The following is an 18,927-nucleotide window of genomic DNA, read 5'->3' as shown; positions in this document are numbered from 1 at the left end:
CATGCCCACCAACTTGCAAAACTCCCGCCAGAAGCTGGCAACGAACTGTGGCCCGCGGTCGGTAATGACCTTGTCAGGGAATGAGTGTAGTTTTACCATGTGATCGAAAAAAAGGGCCGCAAGTTTCTTGGCGGTGGGTAGTTGCGTGCAAGGGATGAAGTGGGCTTGCTTTGAAAAAGTGTCCACCACCGCTAGGATCACCGTTTTCCCTCGGGAGGGGGGAAGCTCCACTATGAAGTCCATTGAGACGATTGACCACGGGCGCTTAGCAGTAGTCACGACCCAGACCTGCAGGCAGCGATGGGCAGCTTCTGTTGCCCTGGCAATCGGCCAGGACGCGGGCTGCCGTCTGTAGTGCTTGCAAAGGGAGCTCAAGCGTTATCTTAACAGTCCTAATTGGTCTTCACCATAAATCAGTCCAGCCGAAGGGAGTAGCAAAGCACGGTGTCAGGAATGCAAAGGGTCAATAACCGGGGAAAGCAAGCCGAATATATCCAAAGTACTTAGCCAAGTCACAGAGTCAAAGCAGGGTCCAGTGTCCAGTCCAAAAGTCAAGCCGGGTCGGGAACAGACAGGTTTGCTCAGCAGGCAAGAGGGTGCAGGGCGCGGTCACGTCCGAGGGTGATCATTTGTTGCCAGCACAGTTTGTACTGAGGCCAGGATTCCAGATATACTGTGCTGGCTAATTAGCTTGTTAGTATTCTGGGCTCAGATCCCTCCTAGCACGCCTGCGTGCCTCTCTACGCCTGTTCCTGAACTCCAGCCGTCTCCTCTCGCGTAGCCGGTCTCCAGGTGGTGGTGATTCAGGAGGGGATGAGCTAGTGCTTGGTGTAGCCTGATCGGTTCCAGGTGGCCCCTGCTGCTGGCTTGCTCCTTCGGGACTTACGTCCGATGTTGGTAAAGGCATCTGCACAGCAGGGGCTGGGTCTGAAGCAGGCACCTGCTCCGAGTCAGCAGGGGCAGGCATGACAGCAGTCTCAATCGGCTGTAGGAGCCCGGGCGGCTCCCCCCCCCTTCGTTTGGCCATTATGCACACCGGGCAGTTAGTTACAAAGTCAGACACGTCCCGCCGCAGGGATGGCCACCAGAACTGCCGGTTCACCAAGTGGAGGGTCTTTACATAGCCAAAATGCCCAGCTAACTTGGAAGAATGGCAGAGCTGTAGGATCTCCCTCCGGAGCCCACCCGGGATGTACAACTTCTCCCCTTTATACCATAACCCATCTTTTCCTTTCAGCACCCCTTCGGGGCGGTCTTTCCCCTCCCGCTCGGGCTCCGCGGCAATGCGCTCACGGCTAATCCCTTCTAGCTCCCGTCTCTTTTGGGATCGAGTGGTCACCATGGCCGCCACCTGGGAGGGTGGAATCAGCGAGTCTACTACCTCCTCCCGTTGACTCTCATGTTGCGGGAGTCGAGAAAGGGCATCAGCTAAAAAGTTCTTCATTCCTGGGATGTGCCTCAGGGTGAAGTCGAACTTGGAGAAGAAGCCCGCCCACCGGATTTGTTTCTCACTGAGTTTTCTCTTTCCTGTGAGGGCTTCTAGGTTTTTGTGATCTGACCACACCTCGAATGGCACTTTGGACCCCTCCAACCAAGATCTCCAGGTTTTAAAGGCAAACATGACTGCAAATGCCTCCTTGTCCCACACTGACCAATTTCTCTGCTCATCTGAAAATTTTCTGGAGATGTAAGCGCATGGCCGCATTTTCCCCTCCCCATCTCTCTGCATGAGAATGGCTCCTACAGCCACGTCGGAGGCGTCGCATTGAACCACAAAGGCCCTCTGCTCGTCAGGGTGGCTCAGGACCGGCTCGCTAGTGAACAGGCGCTTTAGCTGGTCGAATGCAGCCTGACACGCGGGAGTCCCTTCCCCTTCGCCTTCAGGAGCTCCATCTGGGGTAGGGCGATCTGGGTGAATCCCTCTATGAACGCCCTATAAAAATTTGTTAACCCGAGAAATGATTGGAGCTGTCTACGTGTCCTCGGGGGAGCCCACTCCAGCACCATCTTCCTTCCCCCCTCCTTTGTAGAGCTCATCCTGCTTTGAAATGGTAATGTGTGAAAGTCTTATCTGTGCCTTCTCAGCCCAGGCTTGTGGGAGAGGAAGGAGCCTGAGAGCATCAAGGCCATACTGGCCTTTAATCAACATGAGAATGTATTTGTAACATCTATGTGTGAATGTCCTCTGCACCATCCCCCCCCCTGTAGGAATCCTTTTGAAGTATACCTTATATGCAATGTATCTATTGTATGGTCTTTAGTCTTTTCAAGACATGGCTTAGGCCACAAGTAACCAGTATCAATAACATAGAGTCTTTGTATCCACACCGACTCATCATTAAATCTGCAGACTTGGCAGCTCCTTTGCCTCCATCTCTTCTTCTCTCCCTCCTCTTCCTACTTCACCTCCTCCCCCTCCCCCTTGTCCTCCTCTTCTCCTCCTCCCAGTGATGGCGTGGCCAGGATGTCAGCTTGCCCAATGGCAAGTGGGCTCTATGGGCCCCTGATGCAGTGGGCCCCTTTAAACATTAGGCTATATGTTAAAAATCTTAATGACCTTTTAGTAGCTTGAAAAAATAATAGAAGTTCCAGTATTTTTACTGTAATGCAACAAAAAGTTATGTTGTATTTAGGGTTGCCAGCCTCCAGGTGGAGCCTGGGGATCTCCCACTTTTGCAACCGATTTCAAGCTGGCAGAGATCAGCTCCCCTGGAGAAAATGCAATCTGAATTTACATTTAGTATCTACTGTATACTGCCAGTGATATGTACAATATGTACACTGTAATTATATATATATATATATATGGCAAAAGTTTTAGTTGGACCTTTTTTCCACTTATGTATTTTTTTGAAAATTTCATTATTTCTTACAGAAATTAAATGATAGCCTTTGAGTTGTGGGTGGGCCCCCTATGTCTCCTGGCAAGCAACATTTTTAGACCCAGTCCACCCCTGGACATTTGTATCTTCCTGGCAGAGTACCATGCTGTGGTGTGTCATGAAAAACAAGCATGTGATAAAAGTTTCCATTGATTTCTCTGCAAAGAGAAATGAAAGAGAAATCCCTCTTTTTAAAGCGAAAAATGGGAATAACAGAAATCTGGCTATGACTAAAAAGTGATTTTAGAAAAAGAGATCCCTCTTCCTGATAACAATGCCATATTATATTTTCCTAGTTTGTTAAAAAAGAAAAGAAAAGAAATAACTCTGAACACACCTTTTGGAACATATTGTGATTTTAAAAATATTGTATTATGCTGAGTACATGACATGTGGGCGCGCGCACACACACACACAAAGGTATGTACCCCAATGCTGCCAGTACAGAACACAGCATATTGAGCTGTAAACCTAGGAAAGTGGGAATTTTGGTACTCTCATGTCAAAGTGGCAAAACTGTAGGTCACTTTCCTTTGAATCCAGTTTAATGATGCCACGTAGAAGGATAAAATACTAGTATGTGCCAGTAGAGCATATTGATTCTGGTTTCACATAGCTACCTCTTTGAACTGCTTCTTTGGCAGGAGAGCTCAGTTTGTGGAGGGGATGGCAATATACACAGTGACCTGCCAATGCTGTTGATGGCTCTTTTATAATGCACTCTGTTGTGCCTTCTCTCTTTGCAGAAACAAAGGCTCAGTGTCACTAACTGAATGTCCACTGTTCTTTTTCTTTTCTTTCTTTTTTTGTCAAATTATGTTCTGCTTGTTACTTCTTAAAAAGCTGATAGTGATCTATGGTATCATAGACCTGTTAGATCCTGCATGTCATGGAGTCACTGACAGCAGCAAAATAAAGATAGTGTTCTGTCCTCTACCTGGACTATCAGGGGGGAAGGCATGCGGTTTCTGGTGAGTAGCTGAGGCCAGGCTATGCTAGAGTAGACCCTAGGAAGCTGTCCATGACAAATACAAGTAGGTTACAGAGTTATTGAATCAACAAAGGCTAGAACTCAGCTGAAGAGCTCATAACCCCATCCCTTCATGTAGCCAGTTGGAACTTTGGTCCTACAAAGATATAGAGTGTGGTACTCTAAAGGAGAGCAGGCAGCCAGCCAGCCACCAAGGGCTTTGCCACATCCCCAGCAGCCCTCATTAACCTCTGGAGAAGCCCGTGCCACCCTTTCTCCACTTCTTATGTGATTTGGGGTGGCAGGTGGCTTGCTGGCCTTTTGACTGGGGGCGTTGGCCCAGGAGAGCCCCAAGCGAGCGAGGCCTGCTTGGGCTGGCTGGATCTCTTGCCAGCCCAAGCAGGCCTTGCTTACCCAAGACTTTCCTTTCTTGCATCATATTGCTTTTGGTTGGGGTGTGTGGCATATCCTAATGAGTTATGCTCCACCACCTATTTTTCTACAAAACTGAGCGAAAGCTGGGCAACGATCCAAGAGAACTTAGAGGCAGCTAAAGAGACTTACAAAAAGCAATATGATAAAGCTCATGTCCCCACTTGGGATTTTAAAGTGGGGGACAGCCTCCCCTCATACCCGTATACTGTTTGAAAGGGTGAGACTTTAGTGGAGGTGGGCATGCTTGTTCCCATGAGTTATGCTCCACCACCTATTTTTCTACAAAACAACCCCTGCATTACAGTATATATTATCTGCATGTAAACGAGCATATGAAGCTAACATGTCAGGAAGGCGATTCTGGCCTAGTTGTTTTCCTGATGTGTTAATTTAGAATAAGCATAGATTATTTTGTACCTGTGGTCTGAAGTGGAACTCCTCAGTAACAGATGTATCACAGGGGTGGTGGGGTTTTTGCTGATCATATGCTTTGATATTAACGTATACATGCCAGGCATCACTTTATACAACACCTGACAAGTAATGATCATACATGTGAAAACTAATCCATACTGTATAATTTGTCTTTTGCTGTCGTCATTGGGATTTACTCAGTCTGCAGCTATCAAAAAAAATCACTTTCATATTCAAGGTTTACTTTTCTTTATCTTTCAAGATAAAAGTTCCAAACTTCTTGAAGTCAACGACAAAGCATCCATTGATTTTAAAAGAGTGATAAAAGTTCGTTTCAAGATTTCCTTATAATTTGCTGGCAAAAATATCAGTATCCCCACTGGTTGGTGAAAATATATCTAGACTAGTGTTCCCTGACAGTGGCTCCTTTGGTATTTGGTAGAACCAGTTTAAAACATCTGGATCATACAACCTGAACTGCATTTCTTGTATATTGGTTTGTACACATGTAGAAGGATTAAAGGAGGCAGACTGCCCTTGGGAGGGCCTGTAACAGTAATGGCCCCCAGTATGTTGGTACATATGGCCTAAGGTTAGTGCATAGCTAAATGTGTGTCTATTGGAATTTTCATCTTTGATTTCAGTGGCTTAACATCAGAATAGGAAAACTTGTTGGCAGCAGTCAAATTTATCGTTAAATAAACGAAACGAACCCGGAAGTTGCAGCTAGTGCAGAATGCGGCGGCCAGGCTGTTAGTGGGACTACCTCGGTGGGAACACGTATAGCCTCGGCTACGGGAACTGCACTGGCTGCCAATTGTGTTCTGGGTTCGGTACAGGGGCAGCCCCATGTAGAGGGCATTACAGTAGTCTAGTCTCGAGGTGACTGTTGCATGGATCACAGTTGCCAGGTCGCTACATTCCAAGAAAGGGGCCAGCTGCCTCGCCCTCCTAAGGTGGAAAAAGGCGGATTTAGCAGTGGCAGCTATCTGGGCTTCCATTGTCAAGGAAGGCTCCAGTAGCACTCCCAAACTCTTGACCCTGCGCACTGGTATCAGTGATGCACCGTCAAAAGTTGGTAGGGAGATCTCCCCTCCAGGCCCGCTGCGGCCTACACAAAGGACCTCAGTCTTCGCTGGATTCAGTTTCAGCCCGCTCAGCCTGAGCCAACCCACCACGGCTTGCAACGCCCGGTCCAGGTTTATAGGGACATCGTCAGTCCGGCTGTCCATCAATAGATAGAGCTGGGTGTCATCAGCATACTGGTGGCAACCCAGCCCATACCCCCAGGCGATCTGGGCAAGGGGGCGCATGTAGATGTTAAACAACATCGTGGAGAGAACCGCCCCCTGAGGCACCCCACAATTAAGTGGGCATCTCTGGGACAGCTCCCCTCCAATCGCCACCCTTTGTCCTCGACCTTTAAGGAAGGAGGAGAGCCACTGTAAGGCTAGCCCCCGAATTCCTGCATCGGCGAGGCGGTGGCTCAGCAGCCGATGGTCAACCATATTGAACGCAGCCGATAGGTCTAACAACAGCAACACTGCCGAGCCGCCTCGATCCAAATGTCATCGGAGGTCAGACTTGCGGCGTTCTGACTCAGGATGGAGCAAGAGAAGAATGCACCAAGGCAAAGAGGGAAAGAGGATGAGTGCCTGCCCTTCACTGCTTTCGTTACCCCTGCAGCTGTTGGCAGGAACCCTGTCTACGGCCACCCTTGGCAGTGGAAGAAGGTGGAGTCAATGTTGCTGCTCAATCAGAGTAGCACAGCAGAGTGAAGGCAGAGATGGAGGCCATTACTACTGCTAGCAGCAATTTGCTACAGTAACAGTGCTTCTTTTCAGAGTCGCAGTGAGTGACTGGGGACAGATTGGGGAGTGACTGGGACAGATTGGAGGGGCCAGATTGAAAGGGGGTTGTTTGAAGGGGTCTGGACCCCCTGGGACCCCCTCCATAGCTATAGGCTTGCTTGGGCCAGTCACAGTTCTCTCAGAACTCTCTCAGTGGTATCTATCTACCTCACAAGGTGCCTGTTGTGGAGAGGAAGGGACTGGAATTGTAAACTGCTCTGAGACTCCTCAAGGTAGAGCAAAGCAGGGTATGAAAACCAACTCTTCTTCTTCCTCCTAGCTCCCCAGGCCAATAACAAACTACTTAGGAAAGTGAGGGAGGATTTCAAAAGCAAGTCAAAGAAACAACAATTCCTTTGGAGTAGGAAAAGTTGCTTATAAAAACCTAAGCAACTACTTGGAGTCCAGTCATTCCTTCTACAATAGAAGCATTTGTGTATGAGGTTCAGTCGCTTTGAAGAAGATTTTCAGCTTTGCCCTAATCTTATTTTTATGGTTTTCAGGAACATACATATGAGGAAATCAGATATTGTAACCTGAACCTGAGGCGTTTTGGAATGGATAGTTAGCAACAGAAATCAAAATGAAGAACAATAAAATAAATAATTTATGTGAACTAGAAGATTCATCTCAAACCAAAATGCAAGGCAGGCTAAATAGGACTTTCCTTTATTTATTTTACAACCTCAGTACTTACAAATTTATTACATGGAACATTATTTTATATTAAATTTAATTATCAAGAATGATTCCTAGCCATTGAAATGCACTCCACGTTGATTGAACTAATTAGTGTAGGGCTACTCAATATTTACTTAAGATATGAATCTAGAGGGATTTGATAAAATTAATTAGCAGGAACTAATTATAGTTAGGATATGAGTCAGGGTTTAATAAATATAATTACAGAGTACAAATGATGGACTCTTAATTAATAGATACCAGTTTCCAAACACTGAAGTCAGATTATCGTATTTCTATGCAGGACAAGGGATTCTGCACACCTTCCAGATGTCACTTGCACTGGAAACAGTGGCATTTAATGTGTGTATGGTGGGAGGCAGGGAGTGAGACAGAGCTATAAACAAACTAATTTGCTCCCATTCAAATTAAAATGTCTCTTCAGTTAGAAAAATCTGCCTTCTGCTACATGTAATTCCTTTTTATGACACAGAAATATCTATAATTTACAAAGTTTTCTAAGCAAAGGAACTCTCTTACATCCTTGCTAAACTCACTGCAGTTTGTATTCCCACATTATTAGGGCATTTCCTTCTTTTACTTATTTTATAACAAATGCAGGTGCCATGGCTCAGTGGTAGAGCATCTGCTTTCTGTGCAGAAGGTCTCAGGTTTAAGCACCAACATTTTCAGTTAAAGACATCAAGGAGTCAGTGACTTCCAGCTGAGACCATGAAGAGCCTCTGCCAGTCCAAGCAGAAAATACTGACCTTAATAGACAATCAAACAGATTCAATGTAAAGTAGCTCATGTGTTCAACAAAGGAATGCCATTTAGTCACTAGGGGCCAGGAAATCTCCAGTCCCTAGCTTCCATTTATCACCTCTAATCTAGCAGCCACCAAAAAACAAAAAAAATTGCCATCAGCCATTATGTAACTTCTGGAGAAAACCTGGAAGTCATGTCATTCCAATCTGGGAATCACTGGAAACTTTGTGGTAAAGCCATAGAGCTCCTGCCAATTTCCAGAGTGGAGTACTGTCACATCCAGGTTTCACAGGAAATGATGTTTCACCATTGTGCCATTGGTACCCCCATATCCCTGACTCCTGCCAGTTCCCAGCCTAGCTGAACTTAAATAGGATGCTTTCTGCATATTTTGATATATATCCTTTAGATAATAAAAACCTTACCATGGTGGCAAATCTGAGGATTTTCATTGGGTTGGATGTAGGCTATGCACTCTGTCATTAGTTGGATGTGGGCTATGCACTCTATCTATAGTTGGTTGATTTTGCTCTCCCCACCCACCACCGGCCCCGTCAGGTGAGAACTCCACCAGACTGTCACTGACCTCTGAGGGAGACAGTTCTCTGCTAACAGGTTCCCCTGGGGGCTTACTGATCACTACTGCCTCTCCTCAGGGCCCATTGTAGGAAGTCTGGGACAGTTCAACTCCCCCACACCCACAAGCAGTGCTGCTGCAAAGCAAACAATGAATCAAACAATAAACTGTGAGAGACATGCTCATGAGATAAACAGTAACAGTTTCTTCTCTTCAATTAACACAAAAGGAATGTTCATTCACAGCAGGGAGGGGACAGTTCAACAACCGCAGATAAACAGACTGACAGTATACAATATATCAAGCCCCCCTTTCCATCTGCAAATACTCTTCACTCTTTCCAGGGGTTGTTTTGCAGAAAAATAGGTGGTGGAGCTCATCCGTGGATTGTTGTGCAGCTGCACTTACTACTCAATGGACAAGGTGGGAAGGAGGAGGTGGAACTCTCAGAAAGATTCAGGAGCTGCGTTCCTGTGAGCTCCCACTGAATCCGAGGTCTGACTCTTTCTATTCAAATTAGGCTACAATAGGTTCATATGATAGAATGGACTCTATTCTGTCCTATGAGCCCATGAGACAGAATAGACTCCATTCTATACTATGAGCTGACTGGACAGAATGGACTCCATTGTATCCTATTGTCTCATAGGATACAATGCAGTCTATTCTGTCCTATGGAGTGATAGCATAGAATGGAGTCCATTTTGTCCCATAGGCCCATAAGATACAACAAAGTCCACTCTGTCCTATGGAGATGGAATGGACTCCCTTTCACTTTTTCATCAACTGCAAGTGGGAGGGAGAGAAAGGGAAGCTTGCAATGGCTCCCTGCCACTTACAGCCACCAGCAGTGTGGGTCCACCTGTCAGCTGCTTACTTTAAGAGGTGGGGAGCCATTGGAAGGCTCCCTTTTGCTCCCACCAACTGCAAGTGGAAGGGGTGAGAGGGAAGCTTCTAATGGCTGCCTACCTTCCTGCCTACCCATCTATCTTCCTGTCATTTTTCTGTCTCCCTGTCTTCCTTCCTTCCTTCCTTACATTTTCCTTTGTTTACTCCTTTCTCCCCAACTTTTCCATAACTCACCCTTCCTTCCTCTAATTCTTTCTATGCCTTTCTCTGTCTTTCTGTCTTTTTTCTTTCATTCTATCTTCCTTCTTCTCATTTTCCTTTCTCTCACACTTTTCTCCACCTCTTTTTTTACCTCTCCCTTCTGTTTTTTCTCTCATTCTTTCTGTGTCTCTGTCTTTTTATTTTGTTCTGTCTACCTTCCTTCCTTTCATTTTTCTTTCTCACACTCCTTTCTCCCCATCTTTTTCTTATCGTTCTTTCTCTCATTCTTTCTCTGATTCTCAATTTTTCTTTCATTCTGTTTGTCTATCAGTCAATCAGTCAATCAATGTATTTGGTCAATGACCAGTACAAGTCAAAAGCAAGAATTATTCAGCAAAACATTTAAGAATAAAATTGGTCTAAATATAACAGGAATATCTCTAAGATTTATTTATTTATTTATTTATTTACTTTTGATTTATATACTGCCCATTCCAAACGGACACAGGGTGGCTAAAAATCATAATAAAATCAACATCTCAATTTCAGGTATAAAACAATAAGACATAAACAATTTACAATTTAAAACAATGCATTATTAGTGCATTATTAGTTGCAGTCTCCAAGTCAGAGTCAAGGGCAGCGCCATGTAGAGGGCAATACAGTAGTCTGTTCTCGAGGTGACCGTAGCATGGATCACCATTGCTAAGTTGCACTGCTCTAGAAAAGGGGCCAACTGTCATACCCACCGCAAATGGAAAAAGGCAGACTTGGCAGTGGTTACTCCATAGTGGGCCTCCATAGACAAGGAGGACTCCGGGAGGACTTCCAGGCTCTTGACCTTTGGGGCCAGAATTAATGGCACCCCGTCAAAAGCCAACAAGGGGATCTCCCTTCCCGGGCCACTGTGGCTCAGATAGAGAACCTCCGTCTTCATTGGATTCAATTTCAGTTGACTCAGCCTGAGCCAATATGTCACGGGTTTTAATGCCAGGTCCAAGTTGTCCAGGGCGCAGCCAGATTGGCCACCCATCAATAGATAGAGCTGGGTGTCATCTGCATATTGGTGACACCCCAGCCCATACCTCCTAGGCAAGGGGGCGCATGTAGATGTTAAATAACATTGGGGACAGAACTGCCCCTTGTGGCACACCACATGTGAGTGGGTGCCTCCAGGACAATTCATCCCCTATCACCACCCTTTGTCCCTGATCTTGAAGGAAAGAGGCCAGCCATTGAAAGGCAGACCCCTGAATCCTCACATTGGCAAGGTGGCTAGACAGTAGCTGGTGGTCAACCATATCAAATGAGGCTGACAGATCTAGCAACAACAGCACTGCTGAGCCACCTCGATCCAGATGTCGCAGGAGGTCATCCATGAGGGCAACCAAAACCATCTGCATTCCATGACCTGGATGAAAGGTGGACTGGAACAGATCAAGTGCAGAAGTGTCATCCAGGAACCCTTGTAACTGAGTTGCCACAGCCCACTCTGTAACCTTACCCAAAAAGGGTAGATTCAACACTGGTTGATAGTTTGCCAATTTAGCAAGGTCTGCAGTTGACTTTTTAAAGAGGGGGTGTACCACAGCCTCTTTAGAATTTAAAATCCATACTGTTTATCTATCTTCCTTTCTGCCACATTTGTAAACCCCCCCCCAATATTTTTTTGGGGCCCATTGTATTTCTTCCTACAATTGTATTTCTTCCTACAATTGGTTTTACTGCATATATATATATGCAGTTTATATACAAATGTTTATATACAAAAGGCTCTGTACCTCCTTTTTCTTTCAGTGGGGTTTGCACAGCAGAGTTTCTTGGTCAATTGTCAGGAGGTGCGGCCTTGCTGGCTACATTGGAATTTATCATTCCCCAGATAAATTTTCAAAAATACAATCCCACATGATCTGGGGTGCTGAAGCTGAACTACAAATGTGTATTTATTTGTGGGGTGATTTTATTTTTTTGCAGTCCTTATAGTGAAGTTATACCTGCTGCTCCTGACTTGAAAACTAATAGTGCAGCATTTTAATGTTATCAAATGGTAGAATATATCAATGTCAGTCTGCATGTTTAAAGTAATGCCAAATCTTTCACAGGCACAGTTCTCCACAGTAGAAGAAACACTAGATCATACCTTAACAAAGGGAATTTTTTGGCAATTTGCATACACAATAGCAATTCACCTATGTTTTCAGTATGTGTAATGCAGGTAAGATACTGCACACCAGGCAACTAAATATACTTTACAATCTTTTTTACTTCTTTCTTGACATCCTCATTATGGATCAAAGAAACTTTTGACACATAGGTTTCTATACTATTGATATCAGGCACCCTAAAAAGGCTACATTTCTCAAGTTTCCTGACAGTGCAATCCTAAACGGAGTTACACCATTCTAAGTTGATTTAAGTCAATAGAAGGGTATATGGAGAAATGTGTTTTACTTTGGAGGTTTGGACTCTACAAAACCTTAACCTTTAGTATTAAAAAAAAGTTTTTCTCTCTCTTAGAACATTCAGGAGGGGGGAAATCAATCCACACTCTGCCAAGCTTTAGAAATGCTAATGATTCCCTGGCAGGAAATAATGAGATGGCCAAGTCACGCCTCCAGCTCAAAGCTGACACCCAGCAGGGAATAGAGATTTGAGAATTTTAAGAGGCTAAAAGGTAGCTTCCTGGAGTTTTCAGGAAAGGCTTGTTTGACCTACAGAAGGGGAGGGTAAGTAGAGATAATAAAATCCTTTGGCATGAAGGGAGAAGCTGTTTTTATTTTGTCCAATTCTATCTAGGGGATAGGAGCCCTTATACCTGGACTCCTGCTGAAGGCAGCTATTGCCATGTGAAGGGTTGCAGACCTGAATAAAGACTTCAAGGTAATGAGAAGCTTTTAAAACATTGTAACTTCTAACTTAAAGAGCTTCCCTTAGAATAAGATCAGCTAGGGCTTGTACAAAGGGAAGGGAAGAGGAATAGCATGTTTATACTTTCAGGGGCTTCCTTGTTCAGTCTGTTGCTGTGCTGAGAGAATCAGTGGGGGTATTTTCTTTTTAATAAATGTTTCATAATTGTTATGGTGATAGCTGTTCTCTGTATAACATAGACCTCCACTGTTTGAATATGCTATTTAAATCATCCACCAAGAGAAGGGGGGCAATCAATTGGCAAGATGGCTCAATCCCCAGTTTTGTGCACATGTGGTAACCTTTGTCTGTGGTAAGGAGATGTAGAGTATTTTATTTATTTACTTATTTTATTCAATTTATATCTCACCCTTCCATAAGGCTCTGGGTGGGTTACAACAAAAGTTAATACAATTAAAACATTAAAAGTACACATAAAACAATTTCAGTTCATGATGTAGATAGGATAAGATGCAGGGTAGCAGGTGATGCAAGCACAAGGTTGGGCCTTAGAACAGCAACATGAGAAAAGGAATCTGGGATCTCTGTTCCTCTCAGTGAGTAATTGCTTCAAATGTCCAAACAAGGGGCAAAAAAACCTCCAGGGGCTGGAAAAGCCAGGAGACTAGCATGTTGCCAGGCAGACTTGGGCAGCTGCTGGTGCCAATATGCTTTGGAGGGTGAGCTGGAACAGAGTTTGTGGGAGTCAGTGGGACTGTTCCATCACAGGGTGTAATTCTGTTTAGGACTACATTCTCAATATTTAGCAGCATTCAAAGCAGAGTAGGGACAGAAGAGGAGAGATATCTCCTCCCACTACTTCTGCGACAGGCTTGGAGGCTCAAAGGGAAAGCGGCAATTCAGAAAATCCTTCAGGTTCCCACGATGTCATCAGACCTGCCACCAAGAACTCCAGATTCCAGAATTAGGCTTGTGGAAAAGAAGCCATTTCTCAGTTGTTTTCTTTAAAAATAGCTCCACTTACACAAATTTCATTTCTAATAAAGACAGCGGGAATTTGTTCCTCACCAGCATAGCACCATGAATGCATTCAACATGATGTCTTAATTTTTCAGGCACACTTCAGCCCCTTTCAAAACACAAATCTGTGAATCACTGAAGTAGAGAAAAGAGAAATTCTGCAAGAACTCCCATGCAAATCACCCACTTTGGCTTTGCATGATTTATTCTCTTCAGTGTTCTTTGAGGCAGAAGAGAATTGCATTGGCTGCATTATTATATTTTCACTTCTCTGTGTGATCTCTCCTTGACAGAAATACTGCTTTAGTTTGTCTTTTATTTAGTTGTTGTTCAGTGCACACTAAAAAGGAACAGTTTCATATAAATGGCAGGCAGCAGGTACCTCTTTCAGCCTCACTGTCAAGATCGACTAATAATGACTTAAGACTGGGGGATCATGGCCTAAGCAATAGGACCTGTTAAAATCATAATGGATCCACTGCTGCTAATTTTCTACCTTAGTTGTTCCCCTTCCCCCCCCTTTTCTTATTTTAATTTGTAACTGGTGTAAAGGAACTAGCCGACGCCTTCTCAGGGCCTGAGGTGGGAGGAGGCCTTTCATAACAATTTAAGGGCATTTGCTAGCTATCGTCTGAGAAAGTATCTAGTAGTTGTATGTGAATGTTTCCTCCTGTAACCCGCCCCCCGTAGGAATGTGTTTGGAGTGTACCTTAAAACCCATGTATCAATGTATTGGTTTCATTCTTAGCAAGCTAGAGGCTTGCGCCAGAGTACTGGTTATCAATAAATGAAGATTTAGTATCAACTTTGACTCATTCTTGAATCTGTCGACTTGACACTCACATCTCCTTGCTATAGTTATTATCTTCCTTAGTTTATTGTTTCTACTGTTGTCACTCCTTGGTACTTCATCAGCCTAATTTCACTGAGAGGATCCTGCTAAAAGATATAGCCACTACAGGGTAGAAAATCTCACCTTGGTCATTGCTTGTCAGTGAAATCTTGACAAAAGTGTGTATAAAATTTTCTTCTGTTGATTGTGTTACTAACCTAAGGAATGCCATGCAAACCTCACCAGATTAGTTTCTAGACCTGTATTCCCTGCGATAAACATGGCTCTGCAATGCTTGTAGAAGGAAACAGTGAAAAAGGAAAATTGGTACAGAGGGATACAATCACCCTTCCCTCTGCCATTTATTTGTTTTGTCCCATCTCAGTACTTTCAAGAAAAGTGGCTTTCAGAATTTTTTTGAGATATCTGTTTAATATATAGTTTTAATCATAGTTAATTTTATTTTAAAATTGTGAACAGAAGAAATAAATCAAAGTAGGGAAAAACGCTCCTTCTTCCCCTAATATAATACTTGCCCTGGCTATACCATCCAGAACAGACAGACTCACCAACCCCGCTGACTGAACTCAAAGCCCAACTCAAACTGAAGGGTTCCCACCAAAAATCACTAATATAAAACCCAGTTCTCACCCAGGAACTGGTTTTCCCTTCTGCAATCTTCTGGGAGACCAGCCTGAAAGACTTCCTGTCTCTCTAGAAGTCCTCCTCAGAATTGCTTCTTCCAGACCAGGGGGTAGGGGGGAGGAGGAAGAGACTAGGCCGAAGTCTGAATCCAGTTTGATGTCCTCTTCCTGCCAACTCCCAGATAATCATAGCCTAAAATGGCGTTTCTTTACAATTGTCTACACTAGAGATCTCTAAAACAGCACCAGTTAATATGTAAGGGCTAAACAGGAACTATATGCTGCCTTTTTAGCCTTAAAAGGGGCTTTTGATTCAGTAGATAGGAACGTCCTATGGTACAAACTCTCTCAGCTTAATATTGATAAAAGACTTCTTTTAATTATCAAAAAACTTTACACTTCTAATACTTGCCAGATCAAATGTTCCCTGGCTAGTCAGTTAACCTCCGGGATCCCCGTTGATAAAGGCATTAAGAAAGGTTGCATTCTTGCCCCCTCCCTGTTCAACCTCTTTCTTAATGACCTAGCTGTGCACCTAACAGACCCAGATTATCAGAGGCCTAAACTTGGAGCAATCCATGTCCCTTTATTACTTTATGCGGATGATACTGTGCTTTTATCCTGTTCTAGAGTAGGTCTAAGGCGGCTGTTGTCTCGATGTGCAGCTTTCTTCACGAACAATAAGCTCCAGCTGAACTATGAGAAACATAAAATTGTAGTCTTCTCCAAGAGAAGGAGTTTCTTTAGCTGGTCTATGGTGGGGAAAAGGATAGAACAACATTTTAAATATTTAGGCATTAATTTCCAGAATAATGTGTCTTGGTCTGCACATCGTAACCATGCTATGAAAATTGCCAATGTTAGTGTGTCAGCCATAACATGGGGTTTTTTTATGGTAGAGGCAATCAATTTGTGCCAGCAGCCATAAAGATCTTTAAGACTAAAGTGATTCCACAAATACTGTATGGTATCCCAATCTGGATCCGGGCTTTTGACCAATCCATTGAATGGATCCAATTGAGATTCCTGTGCAAAGTCTTAGACTGGCCAAAATGTGTTCCATACGTAGTAATATGCTTGGAAACTGGCATGTCTCTATTGGCGACCAGAGCTTGGCTTACTACTGTCAACCTCTGGCTCCGTCTTCATTATTTCTCTGACCCTGAGAGTTTGTCCCATCATATGCTCTCTGAATATAAATTGTCCACCTGGTCAGAGTATATTGCAGGAAAAATCAAATCTTTGGGCCTATCACTGGAATAATTGTCCATGCTGTTATTTTCAGCAGCTTTTTATCAACTTAAAAGTAGACTTTTGGACATTGAACACCAGGAATTATACAGTCTGGCCAATAAAACTTGTTCTCCACTGTGTTTTGAGATTCTTCACACCATAGGGAAAATGACTTCTTACTTTTCCCTCTTATTGACACCCCAGCACCGAAGAACTTTCTCTCTTGCTAGATGTAATGCTCTGCCCTCTGCCATACTTCTTGGCAGGTTTAACAAGATGACCTACTCTTTTAGATTCTGTCCTTGTGACCACACATCCGTTGAAACAGTCCCTCATGTTTTGTTATATTTACAGCTTTGTAACTAACTACTGTGTTTCATTTTGGAGAAATCGGGAGGCTGTTCAGATGCCTTAAAAGTCTGTAGGGTCCTGAGTGGTTACTACCCGAAATACACTGAAATAGTAGCCAAGTTCATTTTTCTGGCCACCATGATACGCCAAAGGATTTTGTAGCCATAGTTTTAATTGATAACGATGTTTCTAAATTTTAACTGTACCTTTTGTATTTTATGGGTACTTTTTATTCTGTATAACTTGGTAATCCTTTTATTCTGCATAACTGATTTCTTTTATGCCAATAAAGGGTGCTGCTGCTACTAATGATGAATATGTTTCCTGGTGCCTATTGTCTCTCCCTAAAAGCATACAGGGAATCACTGGAACTTGATGTGATTCCAAAAAGTCCAGAAAGCTTCATCTTTGTTCATACAATGATCCCCTGTGATGGAAAGCAATGGGTTAACCATAAACTGAAGACGCACAGGGCTGCATCAGGTGACCTGAGGGTGGGGGCAAAGTGCTCGGAGCTCTCAGGGAGGGAAAAGAAGTTGAGTGAGAGAAACTGCTGAGGCAGGCAGTCAAGTTGATGTCTGACAGAGTGGAGGCCTGTCAGAGAAGTCTGTCAGTGTTGGGGCCTGACAGAGACTGAGTGGGTCAGTTCGTGCCTGACCGAGGCTGAGAGGACAGCTGATCCTGTGAAGGAGCTTGAGGCGGAGACGGGGAAGTCTTCCAGAGGCTGCAAGCTCGACAAAACCAGCCAAGAGGGCTGTGTGTGTGTGAGTCAGTCAAGACCTGAACGGTCACAGACACCTATAGACTACTCTGAAGATCTAGAGAGGCAGTTGAGGGAGTGGATGTGGGTCTGAGACACCAAGAAGGGCTGAGAGAGAGACTCCAGTCGAGGGGTGAGACTTGGCACATCATTCCCAAGAGAACAGACCTTTGCTAGAGGTGGAGAGTGAGTTAAAGGGAAACTGTGAACTGTGTGACTGAGAAACTCAAAAGAAAGTTAAAGTGAATGTAAAGCCTGAAACAACTGAACAACATATTAGCCTGTGTAAATATCTCCCATATCCCCAAGTTAAGAACTTTGTGTTACAATAAATCTGTGGTTTATGTTAAGGTTCTCAAGAGCCTATAATTTGTGGGAAGAACAAACAAAGCTGCTGTGGTCCCATCAAATAAACAAGTAAAATACCCCGAAGAGACTGAAATAAAGAGGTCCAGTGAGGCCGTGAGGCGGGCGCTGCTATAATTGGTTGCCAGTGTCGGGATTTCGAAGGAACACCCCAAAATAAGTGTCACTAAGACACACAGAAAGTAGAGGGACACTGCAGTAAAGGAATTAAGTCAGTTTTGTGAAAAATTCCTGTCAGAAATGGCTCTTCCTAAGAGAACTACCACAGCCACGGGGGATGGGCAGACACAAGAAGAGATTCCTGAGGAGAATCCTAGTCAGAGCATAGAGGCTATGAAAATACAGTTGGAATTGGCCAGAATAGAGGCAGAAAAAGAAATTCAGATGGCCAAGATTCAAGCAGAAAGAGAGAAAGAATTGCAGATGGCTAAGCTGGAATCAGAGAGAGAAAGAGAGGAGAGAGAACACAGAGAAAGGGAAGCAGAAAGAGAGAAAGAATTGCAAATGGCTAGGCTGGAATCAGAAAATAGAGAGAGAGAACATGAGGAAAAAATGTACAGTTTGAAACTCCAGGAGATTCAGGGAAGGCCAGAGTTTCAACGTGATACTAGAAATGAAAGGCGCCTCACAGTAGAACAAAAGAAATTCCCCAAGTACCAAAAAGGGGATGATGTTGAAGCTTTTTTGTTTAATTTTGAAAGAACCTGTAAGGATTTAAGAGTTGCTGATGAGGACAGAATGATTTATTTGAGACCTCAGATCTGTGGAGAGTTGAGTGAAATATACTCTGAACTGAGGGATGAGGAAACTTCTGACTATCAATTGTACAAGGAAAGGGTCAGAGTCCGCTTTGGCTTAACAGCAGAGCAAAGCAGGAAAAAATTTAGAGAAATCAGAAGAAAGCCTGGGGAAACATACTCTCAACTAGGTTGTCGGTTAGACAGAGCCCTTAATAGATGGGTGGAAGGGAGTAAAGTTTCCACTTTAGAAGACCTGAAAAACTTAGTGGGCTTGGAACAGTTTTATAACCAAGTCCCCTCTCAGTATAGGTGGGTTCTGAGAGACAAGAAATTGAAGACAGTAGAAGAAGCAGCTGTGATTCTAGATGAGATTGAATCAGATCTAGGGAGATCAATGTGGACTGCTCCAACTAAAAAACCCCGAGTCTGGAACTCTCCAGAGAAGTCTGGGGCGGGTGACAACAACCCTGCAAAGCGGTACAGTCC

This window comes from Heteronotia binoei, chromosome 1, assembly GCF_032191835.1.
Source record: "Heteronotia binoei isolate CCM8104 ecotype False Entrance Well chromosome 1, APGP_CSIRO_Hbin_v1, whole genome shotgun sequence".
NCBI lineage: Eukaryota > Metazoa > Chordata > Lepidosauria > Squamata > Gekkonidae > Heteronotia > Heteronotia binoei.
The sequence above is the reverse complement of the archived record's forward strand: the minus strand, read 5'-3'. Positions refer to the sequence as shown.